This window comes from Puntigrus tetrazona, chromosome 7 (genome assembly GCF_018831695.1).
Source record: "Puntigrus tetrazona isolate hp1 chromosome 7, ASM1883169v1, whole genome shotgun sequence".
Classification (NCBI taxonomy): Eukaryota; Metazoa; Chordata; class Actinopteri; order Cypriniformes; family Cyprinidae; genus Puntigrus; species Puntigrus tetrazona.
This window is the reverse complement of record NC_056705.1, coordinates 41,416,227-41,423,726: the sequence shown is the minus strand read 5'-3', so window position 1 is coordinate 41,423,726 and position 7,500 is coordinate 41,416,227. Positions and strand designations below refer to the sequence as shown.

The 7,500-nt window shown below is 40.0% G+C and overlaps 1 protein-coding gene and 1 long non-coding RNA gene across 2 annotated transcripts in view; one reads left to right on the top strand and one right to left on the bottom strand.

Moving 5' to 3' along the window:
- Positions 1-6,655, top strand: part of LOC122348906 — a 9,084-nt gene extending 2,429 nt beyond the window's left edge. The window contains exons 2-3 of the long non-coding RNA XR_006251385.1: positions 5,442-5,553; positions 6,393-6,655. This is a non-coding gene — a long non-coding RNA (uncharacterized LOC122348906). The remainder of the gene's footprint in view (positions 1-5,441; positions 5,554-6,392) is intronic.
- Positions 1-7,500, bottom strand: part of LOC122348901 (receptor-type tyrosine-protein phosphatase S) — an 819,186-nt gene that overhangs the window by 275,363 nt on the left and 536,323 nt on the right.

Here is a 7,500-nt window from a genome sequence, read left to right as displayed (position 1 = left end):
TTTTAAAAGTTGTTCCCTGGCCCTTGTGGGTGAGCGTGATTTCACCAAGTAATCAATCAGATTCAGAATCGTCTGATTTTAGGGGTCGCTTTTTCAGGAAATGTCTGTTTTAGGCTTACGATCAGGGTTAGGTGCTAGTTGTCGAATTATAACATAAATAACCGACTTCCCGTTTTTCCCGAGAGAACTCAGAGTTCCCTCGTATGCGAGAAACAGTACGCGAGGCGAGAAGTATGAACTCATAGCATTAGAAAAATCATATGTCGTGTGTAAGTAACGTTACCTCGGAGAAAAACGTTCTTCACTGTGGTTAAGTTGCACTCGTAACGCACATTGCACATCTAGTCAGAAGTCAGCCAAGAAGCTGGAATATTTCCATTTAGAATAGTAAAACTGGAAATATTTTTGTCGCAAAAATCCATCGATCTGCTTCAGAGGACGCTGCGGATAACCCCCGAAGGGATTATACGTTCATTTTAGGTCTCAGTACTGTGGATGTTCAAAATATCCATGATATTACGAAGCTTGAAAGAGCCAGGATGCATTTTTTAAAAAACCGAAAGAGGAAAGTCACATACACCTAGGATGGCTTCGGGGTGAGTAAAATATGGGCTCATTAAAAATACGGGCGAACTATTCCTTAAAGTAAACATTTCCCATGTCAAAACGCTGCTTGATTTGTGGAGTGGTCCGTCAAATGAAGATCAAATGTTCTGAAATGCTGTTATATCAGGGATATATGAGTGTGGGAGCGATGTTAACCTTCACGTCTGTCGTCCATCGGTCAGAACCGTGTGTTTTTCTAATAAAGTCCAGCGTGAGAGTGATGAAGGGCTTGAGGGAGACGCGGGTGAAAGCCGATGCTTCGGTGTGGTTTGTCTGATGGCAGAGCTTGGATCGAGTGACCGGAGGCTCTGAGGATATAATGGCACTGAATGCTGCGCTCGACAAACAGCCTTCGCAATACAAGCGTTGCTTTGGCCATTGAGAAGTGCAGAAGAAGGATATTTCCCAGATATCTTTCAAAACATTCAAAAATAGGAATTATAGTCTTAGAATATATAGTTTCTTAAAAAAGATAAATAGACTTAATGTACTGCATTGGACTAACTGATACTTTTTATTGATTTTATTGCTTCTATTATCTGCAATTTAAGTCGCTTTGGACAAAAGCATCTGCTAAAGGATTGAATGTAAATGTAAATTTAATAAATAACTGAAACATGTTTGTGAAATATAGATTTAAATGGATTAATATTAAAAGGCTTTGAATATATCTGTCTATTTGTCTATATATCTAAAAAAAGAATGTCCTTTTAATGTTTTTTATTGCTAGAAATGTATAGTTTTTACTTGCAAAAATAATGGTATTTTACTGTAAAATGGCATTACTGATACATTAAATGATTTAGTTTTTAAATGTTTTTTTAGGTGGTAAGCAAATTACAGTTACATTACAGCTAGATGTTACTGTAGCAGTGTTACTGTACAATGTTTTTTACAATAGGAACCGTTTGGACTTCCTCTGTACAGAAAAATCATCACACAAGTTGCTTTTTCAATGCTGTTTAATGTCTGTGACATATAAATTCGCAGAGAACCTTCCCGGAGAGACATTTTAATATCCCATTCACTTTTTAATCTCTGAAAAATATATCGCTGGCTTTTCAGCGTATGCAAATGCTGCCGATCCCATAACGGCCTTCAATTTGCTCTCTGACCTTTTTACTACAACACGTTCTCACACCTTCCACTTGTGCGTCCTTGGGTAATTGGCCCCTAAAATTAGAGATAAGTGTGTGTGTGTGTGTGTGTGTGTGTGTGTGTGTGTGTGCGTGCGTGTGTGTGCGAAGCCCCATTTCCCACAGAAATAAATTTTGAGACGGAATGGAAAAGCAATGACAGACAGTGATTCATAAATAGGAAATTACTCCCTGCATATTTCATACAAGGTTCCTGTGTTGGTCATTTTTCCTGCACGATGTTCTGGCTGATGCCTGATGAAATATTTACTGTAACTAGAGACAATTACTAGAGAAAGACAGAGCCAGGGCCCGAGAGAAAGACTGTAACCTGCTTCTGGGTCACAAACAGGAAATGGGCGCCGTCACTTTAGCAGGCAATCCATATTCTTAAATGACAAAATATAGCTTGTGTTCGCAGAAGATGTTGAAGGAGAATCGTTTAAAAATTGAAGCCGGAGAGATATTGTGCTCGTGTTCTTCCGGGCAGCCTGGAGTTTCAATGAACAAATTTGTGGTCTTGTTAGTGTGAAATTAAACATGAAACTATTTCCCCGTCTGGGCACTTTAAAGCCCTGTCCCCTGAAGATTTTTATTTTTTTTTCCCCGCTGAGAAAATGATACGTCCTCTGAAAAGAAAAATGCGCACATATTCCCTTAACAGGAGACGTACTCTAGAAATGGAAATGTCCTTCGCCAAAGGACAGCGTGTCACAAGAAGAGGAGTAATTGTTCTGACAACTGAATATGTACCCTAACAGACGGAGTATGACCTTTGAAGAGGGAGAGTAAGTTATCTGTCTGATGGTTAAAGATCTGGGCTAGCAACCCGAAAGGTTGTGGGTTCAAGTCCTGGAAGGGACGATTCGTGACCTCGAGAGTAAACGAGTTCTCCTGCCGTCGCTGTGTCCTTGATCCAGGCACTTAACCTCAGGTTGCTCCAGTGGGACTGTCCCCGTAATAATTGTACTGTAAGTCACTTTGGAAAAGACAAATAGCTAATTAACTTAGATGTATCCCGTAAGGGCAGACGGATCCCGCAATAAACAACCACTGTGTCATTTAACATTTTCTCATTCAAACAAGAAAGCGCTATACGATGTATGCTAAGAAACACGACGATCGAACAATAGACTCTACTATTGTGTCTAGATAAAAAGCAACGTGATAATTTTACCTGCGAATTAAGTGGAAGTAATCAGACTGGATCTGTAAGTTCAAACCAGACCAGGTCAAACTGGCAAGAAAAAAACACTGTAAGACTAAATAGATCGCCGAGACCATTGGTGCCAGAGTTTTCTTCAGTCTATTTAAGCTTACCATGCTTTTGGGAAATGCAGCAAGTAAACATTGTCCAGATCTTTGAAATGTGACCAGTGAGATTATGAGGTAAATCCAGGATAGTTCGGTCAAAGCATTATTATCACAGCTGTAAGATCAGACCACAACAGTGTGATTAAAATAACAAGCGGCGGAGAGATCAGACCATTGAGATCAGTTCGTTGAGATCAGACCGCTGACATTTGGCTGTTAAGATCACAGGTATAAGATCAGTGAGATCATCAGACCAGAAAAAACATGACCATGATGGTGAGATCAGACCATCACAGCAACGACTTACAGCTGTGAGATCAGACCAGTAAGGCCACAGTAGTTAGATAAAACCAACAAGACCACAGCGGAGAGATCAGACCACTGAGATCAGATCAGTGAGACCAGTAATAAAACAACAATGGTGATATCAGATCACAGGAATCAGATCAGTTTGAGCACAGCAGTCAGATCAGATCTTTGACATAATTTCAGCAAGATCAGACCAGTAAGACCACAATGATGAGATTAGGACCACGGAGGTGGGTTCAGGTCTTTGAGATCAGACCACTACTGGTGCTGGATTGAGGTGAGAGCGAAAGCTTTTAGCGATACACAATAAAGTGCTTTATAAATGCTTCATTCATTCATTATGACCACAGTGTTGGGACCAGATCAGACCAGTGAGACGAGATCAGTAATATCAGACTAGTGGTGGCATCAGACCAAGGCTAAGACCAGACCACTGAGATCAGATGAGCAAAACTTAACCAAAGTCCGTAATGTGCAATTATTACTCTGCTATGTTATGTAACCAAGAACATAAAAGCTCCTCCTAACTCGAGTCACGAACTCTACTGAACTCTCTCTTATCGAGAAGAGCGTCTTCCTGGAAGAGTGTGTGTTTGAGGATGACTGTGAGCTCATTTCCAGAGAAGCATAGGTGACCCTGACACCCACCTCTCCCACTAGTCCTAATTAAAAGTCCCTCAGAGCCAGGTTTATGCTTGTGCTAAAGACACTGCAGTCTCCTGGTACACCCACACACACACAAACACACACACATCTGTTCTGTAAAGAGCTTTCCAGAGCATTAGGAAGCAGATAAGCGTCTGTTTCCAGTGTGAAGCGGTGAAGACTTGAGAGGGTGACTCTGTGTGGTGTGAAGATGTGGAGACGGTGGAGTGTGAATGTGTAACTGATTGTTGTTCGGGAAGGGGGAAAGTCAATGCGTGAACACAAACCCCGGAGGGTTTCCTGCAGATTCGAGAGACGATGTCAAAGCTGCAGTCTTCTGGAAATCGAGTCTCTTCGTACATTGTTTCGTTTCAGTCTTTAGACCGCAGACGTCCTTTAGACAGTCATGTCGCATGCTATCACTTCAGCCCACTTTGTTTCGACCGAAACGGCATATCATTGTATTTGATGAAAATAACATTTCTGTTGACGTCAAAGCTCCGTTTTCTCAGAAGAGAAAGACGGCGTATTTTAAATGTGCACCGTATCCGCTCAAGGTTCGTTTAGTCAATATTTAGGAGAACGCTATTTAAATAAAAGCTTACAAATGTGGACTGAAAGCCACAGAATTTATGTGGCCATGAGGATGGAGTTGGACGTCTTTATCGAGTCCCGCTGAGAAAACAAAAAATATTGCATTGCTCTTCATTTATTTGTGGCTGCTAATGGAAATGGGAGCATGTGGTCTGATAGCTGCTCCGGGACGTGTCTGAATTCAACAATGTTGATGTGAATCTGATACGAGAGTGGCTCGTGTAATGAGAAACTCCACTTATTGATCACACACCCACTCAAACGGTGTGATGTGATTATGGTTTTCCCATCAGGATGACCGTTGGTGGTTGTTAGGCATTATTCTACCTGACAAACTACAATGAGAATGGACACGCCGCCGATACGATTTCACCTGCAATACAAAAAACACACAAAAATGAGGTTGCGTGACTAGCTTTAGCACACGTTCAGGATCTGCAGTTTACAGTATATGCATCAAACACCGAGCGCTTTTGTTTAGTTAAACGCGAAATCTTTACTAGTCACACAGTTTCTGAAAACTGACCAAGCACCGATTCTCAGCCCCTGACTCGTAACACGATTTCCCTAAACAGAAAGCTTTTTTTGAGAAGCAAAACACACAATCTGGCAGGAATTAATATCAGGGCAAAGGTGTTTGCCTTTGAGGTGCGTTTATGATGTTAGGCTTCATTGTGCGAGATATGCGAGGCATGTTGCGTTACGTCTTGGGTTTGTGTGTAAAGTTTTGAAAAAAAATGTTTCGAAAATGTATGCAAGCTTTGGAGGAAAAAAAGAAATAAATACTGTAATTAGCTGTCCGTAGATAATGAATTTGCTTTTTTCCTTTCTCTACAGGGGTAAAAGAGTTTATATTTCCATAGCAACGCGTCAGCCGCTGATAATGAGTCTCCTGACGCAGCTCAGATTGTTACTGTGGAAGAACTTTACTCTACGGAGCAGACAGAAGGTACACACACACACACACACACACACACACACACACACACACACACACACGCACACACGCACGCACGCACGCACGCACACACACACACACACACACACACACACACACACACACACACACAGAGACACACAGAGACACACAAAATGAAACTGTATTTGGGAAAGCAGCCGTGACCTTAGTCGTTGCGAAAAACACTACTTTTATGGTATTTTCTTCACTATCACTGTAAAAAAAAAATTAAATATTACTATTTGAAATCTTGTTTATAAAATAAATAAGCCTACATTGCATTTAACTGAAATAGTATTTTTTTTTTATAATCTTTTATAATGTAATATAAACCATGCATTATCTAGTAAAGTTACAACTTACTGGAGAGATGGTTTTACTTCCTTTGCAAAGTCAATTTTACTCTCATTTTGCATCTGTATTTAAATTTTATTACAGATTATGAATCTGTTTTTCAGTGCGATTGTAAAAATTGTAAAAATAAAATGCATTGACTATTTAAAGCACCATTGAACACCTACTTTCTTACTTTTCAATACCGTGTCTCTTTGCATCGCATTAAACTGATTAATATTGATTTAATAATACTATTCTTAGAAGAAATATCTCTCTAATTTATGAATTTTGGTGGTTCAGGGTTGAAAGTGCGATGAGGGTAAAATTATTAAAAATGCATGTAAGGGATTGAAAAGTACCCCCCCAAAAAAGTTTCTAATAGAGTTTCAATGTGACCTTCATAACAAAAAAAACTAAATAAAATCTGTTCAGTGAGGCTCAGGGACATTAAAGAGAAACACTGGAATACACGAAGTGATCTGTTGCTTTTAGAGAAAGAGGAGGCTCTGGTCGACCTGGAACAGGTGTGTGTAAGAACGAGCAGATTTCATTGGTCCTCGGAGAGTGAAAAACGGCCTCACCTTCACAAAGCACGCGTGGGATTATTCATCACATCTCACAGCTCCTCTGGAGAACATGATTGATGAGCGAGATCGGATCGAGTGCTAATGATTACGGGGTGTGTTCGGTTCAAGCGCTGCGCTAATGCCAGTAATAAGCATCATAATGCTGGGGGTGGGCTTCGTCCAACTAGTGCTGTGTAACAAAGTTAATTATTAGATGGTAGCACTGGGAGAACTGAGTATTTAATGCAGAAAATACGGCATTCTCCTCAAAATAAGGATGCGTTCGCATGACTGATGTGTTTTTTTTGCATATAGGAACCTTTTATGATGCCAGAAAAGTTAATAAAACAACCGGTCCAACGGAGCGAAGAACATTTCAATAAACTGTGTGGAAATATTTCTTTATATAGAAATATCAGAATCCAGACAGCTGATAAAACATCACAATAATCCACAGCAGTTTAACATCTGGAGAAGAGAAACGATGAGAAAAATCCATCTCCTGGTGTCTGTCTCACGTCAAAATCCAGCCACCTTCCCCGAGTTATTATGGATTTTAATATGGATAGATTTTACTGATGGATGTGTTTCTTACGAACAGCTTTTGGCTTCTCAGGATATTAACTGATAGACTCAAGTGGTGTTTATTACTTGTGGATTATTGTGATGTTTTTATCTTTTTTGCCTCGTCGTGATTAACCACGCGCGAAATGTAAAACGTTTTTCTTTAAATAATATAATATATGCACACATGTTGTGTGCATATGCAAATGCGAAAATATGCATGCGTGCAATAAATATACATAGTACACAGATATATATAATGTAATTATTTTAAATGCAGTTAACCGTGATTAATTGTCGGACAGCACTAATTCATATTACATGCCATTAGCTGAATTTTTAGAGTGTTTTGGACCACTTCAGTACAGTTTTAATGCAGTTGTCTTTGGCATACGGTAGAGATACTGTAATTTGACTCACTGACTGGATGTGGATTCGTCAGTTTTGATTCCTGGCCCGGGTGGGTGGAGAT